The sequence below is a fragment of the Poecilia reticulata genome, linkage group LG23 (genome assembly GCF_000633615.1).
Source record: "Poecilia reticulata strain Guanapo linkage group LG23, Guppy_female_1.0+MT, whole genome shotgun sequence".
Taxonomy (NCBI): Eukaryota; Metazoa; Chordata; class Actinopteri; order Cyprinodontiformes; family Poeciliidae; genus Poecilia; species Poecilia reticulata.
Window position 1 is genome coordinate 17,734,098 of NC_024353.1, and position 14,466 is coordinate 17,748,563.

Sequence of the window (14,466 nt, forward strand, 5' to 3'; positions counted from 1 at the left end):
GTGTGTGTGTGTGTGTGTGTGTGTGTGTGTGTGTGTGTGTGTGTGTGTGTGTACTGGAGGAGCTGATGCTGCAGGTCATTGACAAACTTTTTAATCAACTTTCAATCATTAATTGAGCTCATATGGTCAATTGGAATGTATATGACTGAACTGAAATTATTTTTTTTAATCACGTGCCTTGAGAAGTGAATTGGTGCTCTATAATTGAGTCCGTCTGTTTTGCATGACTCCGTCCAAATGCAACTAATGGAGTTCAAATTGCAACCCAGTTATTCCCCATGTGTCCCTCTATGATGGACACGTCCTCATGGGAAGGAACTCCTCGTGAGAAACTCGGACAGAGACCGGGTGAAAATGTCCAGATATCCCAGCAGCAATGTTGCTGCTGCCCTCTGTCTTCATCTCTGTGTCTGTTGGATGAACTTCAGGACTTCAGCCTGTGCTGAGTTCTGTGGAGATGCCGCGGTCTGTCCTTCCTCCTCCTCCTCCTGGTTCTCTTCCTCCTCCTCCTCTTCCTCCTCCTGCTCCTCTTTATTGTGCAACTAAATCCGTGGCGGATGTCCCTTTAACAGGCAGAGGCAGCCAGCAGCAGAGAGGAAGCAGCACTCTCCTCCTTCAAACTGACCAGCGCGTCTTTCTGGCTTCTTCCGGCCGGCGCGGACCAGAGCATCCAGTCTGCAGCTCTCCCCCACAAGCGGTACGTTTCCTCAGCATCTTCCTCGCCGTGTGTAAGCCCGGGCCATGCCCGGCAGCTCCGTGTCTCACGTTGTGAAGATGTTGCGCTCCGTGTCCGTGTTTTATTCACGTGTCTTTGTGGGATTCTGCGCTGGACTTGAGTGCTTTTCATGTGCAATATGTAAAGGCATCTAAAGCTCGGATGTGTCAGATTTTGCTCTGAACGCTGTCCAGTCCGGTCCGTCACGTGCCAAGCACAAGGACGACATTTGGTGGGACCAAATGGTTGGAAAGTTGAAATCTAGATGAGTGAACGGCTGTGGAGGCAGGGATCTTCTGCAAAGTGAGCAGGAGGGTGATCTTTGACTAGAGCAGTTCTCAAGTTGTGTTTGAACTCTGCAGGGGAATCAATACTTAAAGTAACTGAGGAGCAGAATTAGATGGAAATGAGATTAAAAAAAATAAAAATAATAATAATAAACTACAGGTCTATTTAGGATAAATACAGGCGGGTGTATTAAACAGAGATCAATTTAAAATTTACAGTTTCTCTGACATTACTTATAGATGTTTTAGTAAAATAGCCATTTCTGTTTAATTTGATGAAAAATTAATCATTAAATTATTTCAAATATTTATTTGGAATATGACCTCATATAATGCGAAGAGGGCTATCTGATATTCAGTCTTTAAAACACAACAGTGATGTTTCAGAAATCAGTGTGTGGAGGAAGAATCCAGATTTTCATCCTCTTCTCTCCTGATCGCTCAGCAGATCCATCCGTAATAAATGTAGAAAATGTTGGAAGTAATTTCATTATTTTTCCAGAACCGGATTTTTTCCACTATGGATATTTGGTTCCTTTTAGTCTATTTATTTGATTTTATAAATATATTGTCACTTAACTGTTCCATGTAGAGTTACTGCTCTTGATTTATTTTATTTTATTTTATTTCTTTTGTGTACGCATGTAATAGGAAAAAGTGATCAACCAGAAACAACATACATTATTATTTCATTCAACTAATATACAAATTAAGATTTGAAATGTTGAGAAATTCATAACAAAGAGAAGCAGTAGGTCTGATGAGCCGTTTACTGACACATCTGTCAGTAAACAGCTTTTTTACCTATGGTAAAAATATTACCGATGGTAAAAATATGAAATATTATACAAATGATTTAAAACATTTATAACTAGTGAAAAATAAAAGCATAAAATAAAACAGATGAAGGAAGCTGTCAGAAAGGAGTTCTGACCAGAACTGGACTTACAGAAAGGAGTTCTGACCAGAACTGGACTTACAGAAAGGAGTTCTGACCAGAACTGGACTTACATCAGAGACAATCAGACAAGTTAGAAAACTTCTAATCTGGCATTTTCATACTCAGTGTAATAATCCCAATATAAAACGTGCAAATCTAAAATTATTAAAAACATTTACAACCGATAAAGATATCCATCAGTTCAGCTGTGAAATAACTTGATCTGTGAAAAAAATGTTCACGCTTATTTCTTTAGATGATAAAAACTAGGATTTAAAAAAACAAAAACAACAAACCACGGTTATGTTTGATCAGAATCTGATGCAGTATAATTACTACTGACACTTAAAGGTAAACCGACATTTTGTCAATATTAGTAGATATTTAATTGAACAGTTCTGCAATATTTCACAATTTTATATTGACTTTGAAGTCAGTGTTTACATGCTTTTTAATTTTTATATGCATATATTCTCTTATATATAAATACATATTCTCACTCACACACACACATGCGCACACGCACACACGCACACACTCACACACACACACACACACACACACACACACACACACACACACACACACACACACTCACACACATACACACATATATAAATCATTTTGAAAGTAAGTAANATAAATACATATTCTCACTCACACACACACATGCACACACACACACACACACACACACACACACACACACACACACACACACACACACGCACACACACGTGCACACACGCACGCGCACACACACACACATATATAAATCATTTTGAAAGTAAGTAAGTTTTTGGTTTTTCTCTTGTTTGTTTTAAGTTCTGATATTTGAGCTGATCAAAGAAATGAACTCATTTGTATGACAGCAGTGAGAACACATAGGAAGTTGAAATAAGTGTGCGGATCAGAGTTCTGTATTAAACAGCAGCCGAGCGTAAAACAAAGAGAAGAAGATTAGTTCTTTCATTAATAAGGCGCTGCAGGACTCTGCCGAAAACACACACATTCTTGTTTCCTTCAATTCAAGAAACCATTTAAATGAGAAAAATAAAGAACATGCAGAACTAAAAAGTCAAGCAGTGAAAATAAATCATAAATGAATAACAGCGTGATAGTAGATGGGATAAAGATCTACATGCATGTTGCCAAACCCGGCTGGCAATGCAGCCGCCGTCCTCTCGGCCGGACAAGGAATTCCATAACAGGAGAGGAAGGAAGTCAGCTCTTATTATATGTTTCTATTATAAGGGCTGCTGCAAATGTTGATGAAAAGAAAAGTGTAACAACGATTCTGCCTCATTTATTATCAGAGCAGCATTGTCAGTCAACTTTATCAGATTAGTTGCTGTTTTCTCAGGTCTTCTACAGCACAGTTCTGTTTCATACCTACAGACAGTTTGATTTATTCTGCTGTATTTTTTCTGTTTTGGGGAAATTCTCCCGTCAAGAATTCAGCAGCTGCCTTGTTTTCATTACTGCCATAAAAACAGACCAAAAGTACCTGCATTTAACTTAGAACTCATTTAGATTTTGATTCAAGGATGCAAGTAAAGAGTGAGAGCAAACAGGTGTGTGTCACATATTGTTGCCATGGTATTGAAAATATTAGCTATTGTTTAGATTAATGTGGAAAGCCTCATTTTATCTGAGGTATTGAAAATGAAAATGAGTGTCATCAGGTTTCTGCTGGAGAGAAGCCCAGGTTATTAATTCCACCTCAGCAGTCAGCTGGTTACATTAACTACACAAACTGTGTCTCTCATGGCTTCTTTATGATGTCGAGTTCAAAACAGCGTTTCTTTAGAGGGGTCAACGGGTGGTTCTCTTCTGATAACCAAACCATCGCTATGGGTGTTTTTTGCTACCAGAAACAGTTTCAAACAGAGCGCTTTGCTTTTATAACTCCATAACATCTGTTCTGAGACTGAGGCTTTTTTCAGAATATGTTTCTAAATAGTCATCAGTGGTGAAGCAATGCCGTCCACGTTGTCTTCCCTGCTCTTTCTGACTGCGTCCCCTTCCACTGGCGGGTGCCATCGTCATTAATGTGCTTTTGTTGCTGTCATTTTTATCATGGCTCCATATTGTGGTCTGTTAGTTCAGGCGGGGAGCTTTTTCACCTTCTATCATAATATTAGTGAGGATGAGGACAGCAGAATCAACCTGACCAGGCATCCTTTCCTGCTGAAAGGAGCACAGGTTTGCTCTCTCTCCTGTTTTAAGGAATGAAAACAGACCTTTCTGAAATGATGCAGAACCCAGTTTTGGTTGGTTTAAGATGGAAAATCAGCGGGTCTTCTCTCTTTAAAGAGGCAAATTTTATTCATTCAGGTAGAAAAATGTAACTTTTGCAAGGGAGATGCGATTGCCTCAGCTTTGTTATCGCCATGGAAACCTGTGTCTACATAAGAAACAAACACAGTGACACAGCTCTGCTATCAGGCAAGACTTGAAGGTATGGATCATCTTAGTAGTGTTAAATGTTAATTTAAGAAAATATTTTCGAATGTGTTAAAAGAATGAGCGCTCACTCTGGGTCACATTCATCAGACAAATGAAGCTCTTCACGATCCTAATGTGTTAATCCATATTTAAAGTCAGAATACAAATTACAAATTTAACTTATTTGTAATTTTTCATTGTGAACTGCATTTCTGATAAATTATCCTGTAATAAAGACACATTTTCCTTAAAGATATCATTCTGCTAATAATATTAGAGATGTATTAATTTTTATTGCTTGTAGTCATAATTCTCAGCTTCACTCTGCAGAATTTTTTAGATAATTTTGGTCACCTATGAATAACGGGTGTATAATAAATGGTAAATGGACTGATTCTATACAGAACTCTTCTAGTCATCCTGACCACTCAGAGCATTTCATAATCCAGCCACAATTACATTCATTCCTTAGTCTAGTGCCTTGCCCAGGGGCCCATAGACATGACAGGAGAAATCTGGAATCAAACCTACAACCTTCCAACCTTCCAAATGTAGGACAACCACTCCATGCCCTGAACCACCAGGTGCGCCTAATAACCAGTAAAATATTATGTTAATTTAATGAAGTTAAAGTAAATGTGGTAAAACGTAACCACATTATAAGTCAGTGTGGTTTGGAGTCATTCATCTGAAATGATTATGCTTCTTATTTCATCATGTTTGGTAAAAAAAAAAAAAAAAAAAAAAACCCTGACATTTCCTTTAGTATGCATTATGTGTCGTAAAAACATAAATCCACACTGAGAGCTCCTCAGTCGTGCAGCTGATCTGATGACCTGTGTAAGCAGGCACCTTTTCACCGCAGCTCCTCATTCATTTTCCTTCACCAGAAACCACAAGGCCACCGTGCCTGGAGAAACTGAAACGGCATTTTAATGAAGCATCTCCAAATTAAAATCATTTTAATTCAGGCAAAACCTCGTAAATTAAATGAAGTAAACTTGTGATTCATTTGCTGTCAAAAATAATTAAAAACACAGCGCCGCGCAATTCGTTTCTGTTAAAAAACGTAATTGCCTGAAAGCCGTACTGTTTTATTTAAAAGCTTAATTTTTCAGAGCCAAGATGTGCAGCAGAAAGAAAAAAGATTCAGCTGAATGTTAATGGGACATAAAAAAGAAGCGGGCTGCGGTGCGGCAGTGGCGCTGGGGTCCTCAACTCAGCCACCGGCTCTAACGAAACCTTTAACAGAAGGTGTTCTAAAACTCAACATGTTGTCTGATGTCCTGAACAGGCTCAGAATGAGAAGTGCAGCAGGGCCACTGCAGCTTCTGTAGAAGCTAGAGGGGCTCAGGGCTCCGATGGCCGGCCAGCTTGCTGCTGGTCACACTGTTGCCATGCTTCCATCCTGTTGTCATGCAAACTTAGAGCAACCTTTTAAAATGTTGTGAAAAAAATAAAATAAAAGTTAATTAGGTGCTTTTCCATGTACGTATGAATCAATCAGGCTACGCAAAACGTGATTTCATCAGATGTTGACGCCATGCATGGTTGTAAAAAAATAAGATGTAGAAAGTTGTAGACATTTTTCTGAGTTTTGTACACAAACCCACCAGTGGATGGGAAAGTTTGCTATATCAGAACTTATTTGGCAAATGTGTTTCCATCCGGCTTTCAGCACATGAACTCTTTTTCATAAGAGCCAAAAAAACGTGTCAAATGAGCATAAAAACTCTTTGTGAAATCGAGTAAGTTTTGTTTCAAAGTTTGCTGTTTCCATCAATTTTTTCTAATGTAACATCTCAACATGCGCATAATAAACACAATTAGTAGCTCTAGTAGCAAATTCAAATTTTTTTACTGCTTGATCATTTGGAACAAACAATGCAGAAAAATCCATAAAGCATAATAAAAATAAAGTCAGGATTTCCCTCTGACTTCTCTTTAGCCAACAGGTTTGTTTGAGCTGTGGCTCGGGGAGGAAGGAGATTGGTCTGTCAGCAGCTTCACCATCACGTAACAGTTCCACAGTTTGTGAATGTATGACCACGGACCAACCATGTGGGATATATGGATCATTTTATTGCAAACATACAAATGATCTCAAAGTTCTTTCACAGAATAGATTGGTTGGGAAGCTTTTCACTCTTCAAACTGAAGTTTTAAGCACATTTTAAACACAGTGCTAAAAGTGTGTGAATGAGTGTGTTTCCAGGTGTTAAAGACATCTTTGATTTCAGGCACTTGCCCGTTTTGAAGCAGACAGCTACAGAATAAAACCCCGGCTGCTGAGAGCAGCATGTTTCGAGCTGCAGCGCCAACCTGCCGCGTCTGGAAGTGAAAAGAAATCTGGGAAAACTGATGACAGCTTTGGTTTCTCCTATGGGTTATTTTCTGTTTACAGTATCTTACTAAAGTATTCACACTCCTAGAACTTTTCCCATTTGCCCCATTACAGCTACAAACTAGAGCTGAAACGATTCCTGGAGTGATTTGAGTAACTCGATTATTAAAATTCCTCGAGGAAAATTTATCTGCCTCGAAGCCTCGTTAAATTCTGTTTTATTATTTAGCGCACAGTGTTCCGGCCGGGTCGTTATTTGCGTTCCGCTGCGCTCTCACTTCCGTCTGTGTTGTTGACTAAAGCTAAGTGTTAGCAGCATAACGTCCAGCTTTCAAGTTCGGCCTGGGAGGATTTTACTGATTTATGATAACGTCCGGGTTTTGTCTTTTTTCGGGGGACCAATACACATCCTTAAAATGATGGAAGCAATGCTTGGAATACGGCAGCTTTTCTCCTCCCGGAGCGGCTGGTTCAGATCGAATGGTGGGATTATTTATACAGGTTAGCGGATAGACTGAACACTGCGCAGCTTTTGCTTTAGATGCGTAGCTTCAATGAAAATACCGGAAAATAAATTTCATATCATCCCGGTCGCAACAAATGGGTGGCGAAGAGCATCGTGACGTTACATACCAGGGAGATGAGTTTCTGTGTGTGACAAATGCAGACCGTGTCAAATCCCGTTGTTAACATAAACACAAACACTATTAATGGCTGGGCAAGGTGAGAGTTCATCTATTAAACTGACAAGATTAATACATAATCCAAAAGCCAGAGAATAGACATTTTTTTATAATAGCCTCCTCACAAATTGGCTATTTGTGAGGCTGCCTCTTTATTGTTAGGGAAGCTCAAATGTGGAAAAATTGGACTGATATTGATATGTGATAGTAATACTGCTGTTATGTTAGATTTACCAATGTTTTATTTGATCTTTTTTTATCCGATTACCCGATTAATCGTAAGAATAATTGATAGATTACTCGATTACTAAAATATTCGTTTACAACAGCCTTACTACAAACCTTTGGGTATTTTATTGGGATTTTATGTAATGCTATGCATAATTGTATAAGACAAGGAAAAATTTTGCCAAAATGATTTTACAGATAAATCCTTTTGATCTGTACTGTGTTCAGTTCCTTTACTGTAACACCACTAAATAAAACTAGTTGCCTCCAGAAATCACCTAATGAGGAGGCACAGTCCACCTGTGTGTATACCACATGTGCATCTCTCTCTTTGTGTTGGTCTGTCACTTAATATCTCAGTAAAATGATTTAAGGCTTATGGCTTTAAAACAAAAACAGGAAGCAGATCAAGGGCTTTGATTCATTTTTATTCACTCTCATAAATTAGAACTAAATGCCAAAAGGTCACTCTGATACATAGTAATAGTATTGGGACTAGAATTATTTCCACTCATCCAGGAGATGATAACAAAAAAACAAACAAATAATTACAGTAATAAGGTAAGACAATGGAACCACAGAACTAGGTATGTTGCAATAAACAATAAATCAATTATGTGATCAATTAAAACTCAGTAATCTTTATTTTCATAATTTATAGTTTTTCTCTTTTCTCTCTTTCTACCAAAAAACTGGATGATAAAAGTCTTCAGTCTGGTGCTTTTGTCTTAACTAGTCCCTTGTTTGAAGAACAATCTTGTTTACAGAGACTTCATTATTCATTTTATTTGTTGTTTTCTTTGTTTTGTCTTTTTATTTTGGGTATTTAAAATCTCTCCCAGTTCCAGTGTGAAACCTTCATTAGAATTGAAAGCTTCTGGGATCATTTATGAACTTGTTATTGTGGCAGGCCTACAGAACACATTTCATCAGATGTTTTTTCTTACTTTAATTAGAGATATGGAATAATTCAAGTTATTCTATCAGGCATCAAACAGGATTAAATTACAAGAGACATAGAGGAAAATATCTGCTTTCTAGAACATCAACTTGCAATAAGGTGAAAACATTCAGCAAAGAATAGTAAGATTCCAGTATCCATAAACAAGACAATATACTTCCAGTATTTAATTATACAGATGGTGTTATGTTTGAGTCCAAAACTGATTTTCAAAATGACTTAAACCTGGGAGGAGAGTTGACATGGGAGTCTGTAAAACCAAGATTCAGTTGTTCTGAGTCGCGTACGTGATCAAGACAGCTGCATCTGAGCCCAGAGTGTTAGACACTCAGCATCTGCTAATGCATTTCTCTGTCTGACACTAACAGTGTGAGGGACTGTCACTGTCACATTCATGACAACAGAAACACTTTTAAATATGCATGCACAGGCCTTCATGCTCATCCGCTGTGCACAGAATGCACACACACACATCCACCAGCCATGCTGGGATTCGCCTGTGACAAACAACCGCAGTGTGAAGTGTGAAGTGTGTTTCTGTCTCATCAGTGGGCTGTCAGTGTGTGAGGTTGCAGTGAATGATGAATCGAGATGGCACGCCGACATCGCGCGGCGGTCCAGGTGGACTCCGCCAAGCCGCCTGTCCCCAAATTATCGCCTCCTTCTTACACTGTTGCCATCATTCAGCACCTCTCAGTAGCTGCGCTCTGCTTCCAGCAGCCGGTGAAAAATGAGCTGCAGGATTGAATCTGTGTCTTAATAGATGAGACGCACGTAGACGGGCCTAACTCCAGGGACAGGCAGCGAAATCTACCAAATCCTGTTCAGGCTCTAGATTGTCAAAAGCTGTATTCACAGGAACTAAATGTTGCTGCAAATTCATAACATCTTAGAAAAATGTGAAAGCATTCATTAAAACATCTGTAAATATGAAATCATTTGAGAGCTGAATAAATTGCTAGATTTATTTTTCATTCAGTTGGTCGAGTGAAAATATGGAAGGTTGTGCTTTCTGAGTGACTGAAAATGTAGCTGCTGTTAAACCTTTTATTTTTTATTTTTCTACTTGTACACTTGTAATGGAAGACAGCAGCAAAATCCGCTGAATTTAGTTATAAACTTTATATTAATATCAGAATGACACTGAAAGCTGATATTACCAAAATACATATTTTCAACTTAACAAACATACTACTATTGATAACATTATTAATACTAATGTTATTAAATGGGAAGCATACAATCTTTCAATGAACTGACTAATCAAGGGAAACAAGATTCTGAATAATAACTCGGAACAGGCACGTGCAGGGTGGCTGGGGGTGCTTGACCACCTACCCCTTTTGCTCCTTGCCCCCAAGTGCCCTTTTGGTCAATTTCTTTTTTTTTTGTTTTGTTTTTTTTTTTGTATTATTTTTCTAAGCCCTCTTCTGACACATAATAACATGTACTAAACATTTTTGTTTTTTGTTGGGGTTTTTTTGTACAACATAATAAGCCCTCCGGTCACCTTGTTACTTTTGACCTTTTGCACGTGACGCATGATGCAATTGCCTCTCGCAGTGAGATGAGGCGGCTTACTGAAGCTCAAGGTAGCAAACGTTCCAGATTACAGAACAGTTTTTAGTGAATTAAAAAAAAAGTTTTTGGTGAATAAAGTGGAGTAGACTTGCTACTTGTCAGATGACGGAAAACGTTGAAGTATCGTTTCTGCTTCAGCACGGAGTAGCGGTTTAAGCAGAGAGGTAATGAAATACAACAGACACTGACAGGCCTCTGCGTCTGCCTTTCTCCGAAGAACTACTGAGCGGGAGGAGACAGCCAGGTGAGGAAAAACTGTTCTTATCTATCGATTCAGTATTTTTATCAAACATATGTTAGGCTGTTGTTGTGCTATTAGCTAGCTGCTAGCTAATGACTTTGCTAACAAAGCAAGATAACTAAAAAGCTTCTTCCCTGTATCGTTAATGATAGCAGTCATTCTTCAGTATCGCTTATACAATAAGGGCACATCCAAACCCCGATCATCTCCATAATGGACATATGTCTTCTAACTTCCTTTGCTGCATATTGTACATGTTATTTATTCTGGCGTTAGGTAAATGTATCTTGAAGGAGGATAGCACTTAAATAAAAGTCCAACAAGGATATTCATTTAGAATTTAAAATAACTCACCCTGACCTTAACAAACATACTACTATTGATGACATTATTAATACTAATGTTATTAAATGGGAAGCATACAAGACATAATGTAAGTAATAAAAGCGTGTCATTAATGAAGGGGAAAAATCTCGATCCAGACTTTAAGTAAGTTTAGGGACTGGTTCGCAGAGTATGAAGTTAATTGTTTTTCCCCCAGTTATTCAAGGAAAAAAAAAGGTTAACTAAAATTTTATTTTACTTAACCTGAGTTTAATCAAAACCTTTGGAATTGTAATGATTTATTTATTTTTTTTAAACAAAACGTTTTGTTTAATTTTTTAAAATTAAATAACTCATTTTTGTCTTGTGAACTTAAAAAGTTATTTGCTAAACATAAACTTTTATTTGCACACATCAAAAATCTTTTGTTGTGATTTTAGGCCCCACCCACGGCGTCATGTGAGAATCACAAGCAAAACTTTGAGTCACAAACAAAAACTTAGAATAGCAAGAAAAAATGTATGACAAGCGCAAATAATTTTGTTTTGAAAATAATTTTTTCACTTCATGAAACAAAAATGTGTGATTTTAATTTTTATAAAAGTTTTTTAAGCTTTTAAGCTGATTTACATATCTTGCTAAATTGAATATTGCAATACTTTCCTATAACAAAATAGACCTGCAGAAAGAAATTACTAAAAATATCTTACATGTGCATAGTTGTATGCTTTATATAGAGATTTTTAGAGATGTGCCGATCAGGTTTTTTCCTGCCGATACCAATCACCCATGATCACTGATACCGATCACATAATTATTATTATTATTTTTTTATCATAAACACTACCGGTTACATTATGTGGAAAAAGGAACCATGAATTCACCTTAATTTAGACAAAAACTTGTTTTTAATAACTTTTTCCAAGAAGAAAACTAAACAAAACAGGCATTCTGCAAATTGTACTGCTATCARTAATACTATCTTTAACAGACTGATAACATATGAAGGCTCTGAAGAGGCTAAATAATGCAAAGAGCCAAAATAAAACCTCTCAACATTGCCAAAAAAAATTCAAGTATAAAACTAACATTCAAAGGCAAATACAGGTTCCATTACAGTAAACAATTCTGAGTTACTGAATGAAAACTTCCTGATAGCATGGCGGCTAGCTGATTACTGCTAGTTCTGATTGGCTGTTTCTGACTGAACGGAGTAATTATGCAGAACAGGGATGAGATTGATTCTTTTTTCAGAGATTACCTGTCTCATGTTAGGACAGCGAAAGTTTTAATACGTATGTAAAAGGTATTTTTTTAGGTTAGATGCTGCAGCTTTAAACAGAGGTTCAGTGTGAGAGTCACTACCAGGTGGAGCAGAAGCGGCGCTCCATCTGTGAAATAGCGCGTAGCAGCGGTTCAACAGCGAGAGCAGAACCAGCGTCTTACATCGCAGCTCGAAGACTTTAATAATTTTGCGGGTTATTTGTTTAGCTTTCTGACCGTCATGCTAATCCGGGTGAGTGTTTGTAGCTGTGCGCTGCTTTACCTGCTATCTGATCCTCCATGTCTTTTTTACTGCAATGAGCCTCGATGTAGCCAAACTCCTTCAAGTATGGCATTGTTTTTATGTCTTATTAGTTTTGTTGTGTTGATGCATTTTGACGTGCTTCAATTTTCCTCCGCAACACGCAAACGTCCCCATTCACTCAGTGCGTTATAGTTACCCATCACTTAGGATTTGTTGCTGCGCGTTTGCGCAGTGTGAAGGAAAGAGGAGACCAGCGGCACAGGCAGGCTGCGAAAWGAGATGCAGGTGATTGGTATCGGCAACAAGAGCCAATGATCGCCGATCACTGATCATGCACTTTTTCACGAAAATCGGCCGATTATGATCGGTGACCGATCGATCGGCACACCTCTAGAGATTTTCCTTAGCTTTGATTGTATATCTCACAATTTTGTGATTTATCATTGTTTATTAAACTCTGAAAGCTGTGTGGCTTTGTTAATATTCTGTCCTAGAAGGCGGTTAGATGTGCCCTTTTTTTTGAGCACCTGCCACTTTAGTGGTCTCTGCATGGCCCTGACTCAGAAGGGGAGCGGGGTTTTCAGATGGATGAATGGTCAGTTCAGACACAGAGCACCAGTAGAGTTAGTAGGAAATCAGTGGACTTGCGTCAAACACAAGGACTCTGAAGAAAAGTGGTGCTGATAAGGTTTGATGTGATGAGATGACAAAGAAAGCAGAATATTAGAAAAGAATGTAAAACTGAAAACCTGACAAATACAGACTGGAACAGTAACAATGGAGACAGCTCACAGGTGCAAAACAAGAAAAAGGAAAACAAAAAAACTGAGGTATCAGAACAATCAAGGAATCTGCAAAGGTATTATTCATCATGTCTGCCTGTCATATGGAATGAATCACTTTTTTATAGCAGCTTGTCAATGTTCACTGCTGCCAGGGCTGCACAATGTATTGCAAATTTATTGTTATGGCAGATTCATTCTACCCAATATGCATGTTGCAAACAATTGCAACAACTTCAAATAACTGTTGGATAAACATTTAAGGACCACACATTCAGATTTTCTGTGCTTATGCTGAGTGGTGCTCAGCATAAACTGGTGGAGCTGGTCGTTCATAAGAGTTTAAAAATGTTTAGAAGATAAAAAGGTGATCAGATCACTTAAAACTGCGACTAATTTCACTGCAAAAACAGCAGATGTAACCAACAACTTCTCTTCTTGACATTTCCAAAAAACATATTGCTGAGATGAACATAATTAATTTTACTGTATTTTTTCCAGTAGCTGGACATCATATGTTGTTTTGCAAATATCATGGAAACTCTTCTATTCAAAAGTTTATTTTCATGCAGAAAAATAAGCATATAGAAATAAACTGTTATTTTAAATCAGATCTAAATTTACATTAGAAATTAGTATAAAATGCCAAGACTGGGAATGAGAAGGTACGATTATAGGGTGATTCAAGGAACTCGGGAATTCAAAAATGAAAGGCTTCTTGTATCTTTCTCTGAGTGAGTATTCCTTTGCTTTTGTTGTTGATGAAAGACTTCTTCAAAATACCACTGGAGACTAAAGGATTTCTCAAACATGCATGAAAGAATCAAGGCAACATTTCGGATGTGTTTTTGATGAGGGAATAACACTATAACATGATGTGAAGCTATAGCAAATAACAGTCATATATCCAAGCAGAACTTGTGGACACCTTTCAAAGTTCTTCTTTTTGCGTCTGAAGAATGTGTGTGTTTGGACCAGTGACGTGCGGTGAGGTTCATGGCTGGTGAGGCACTGACTTATGACTTCGACACCATGCATGTTGTTGGACCTATGGAAATTTCGCGCATGCATACAACGCTGGGGGGCAAAAAGATTAATCTTTTACATGTCATCCATAGCCGCGTTAACTCAGTAAAACTTAAAAATGTAGGTATTAATTTCGTGCTATGATCCACAGCAAAAATGATCTGTATTCGCCAAGCTACGCAGACTCGTTGCCATAGCAACTGACATCAATGCCACTTCATGTTTTAGGATTTAACACCAAAAACATTCAATAATTTTGCATACAGAACAGAACATTTAGTCTGTTGTTGTAGTACGTTTTAGGCTTAATGTTTTATTAATAAATAATTGCTGTGGTAGATTAGCTACCACTTCTACTTTACTGAATTATTTAAACAT

The 14,466-nt window shown here is 37.9% G+C and overlaps 1 protein-coding gene across 1 annotated transcript in view; it reads left to right on the forward strand.

Annotated features, from left to right (window-relative positions):
* Positions 1 to 346: 346 nt before the first annotated feature.
* Positions 347 to 14,466, forward strand: part of mpped1 (metallophosphoesterase domain containing 1) — a 91,617-nt gene continuing 77,497 nt past the window's right edge. The window contains exon 1 of the mRNA XM_008401555.2: positions 347 to 697. The gene's annotated coding sequence lies outside the window, so the exon portion shown is untranslated. The remainder of the gene's footprint in view (positions 698 to 14,466) is intronic.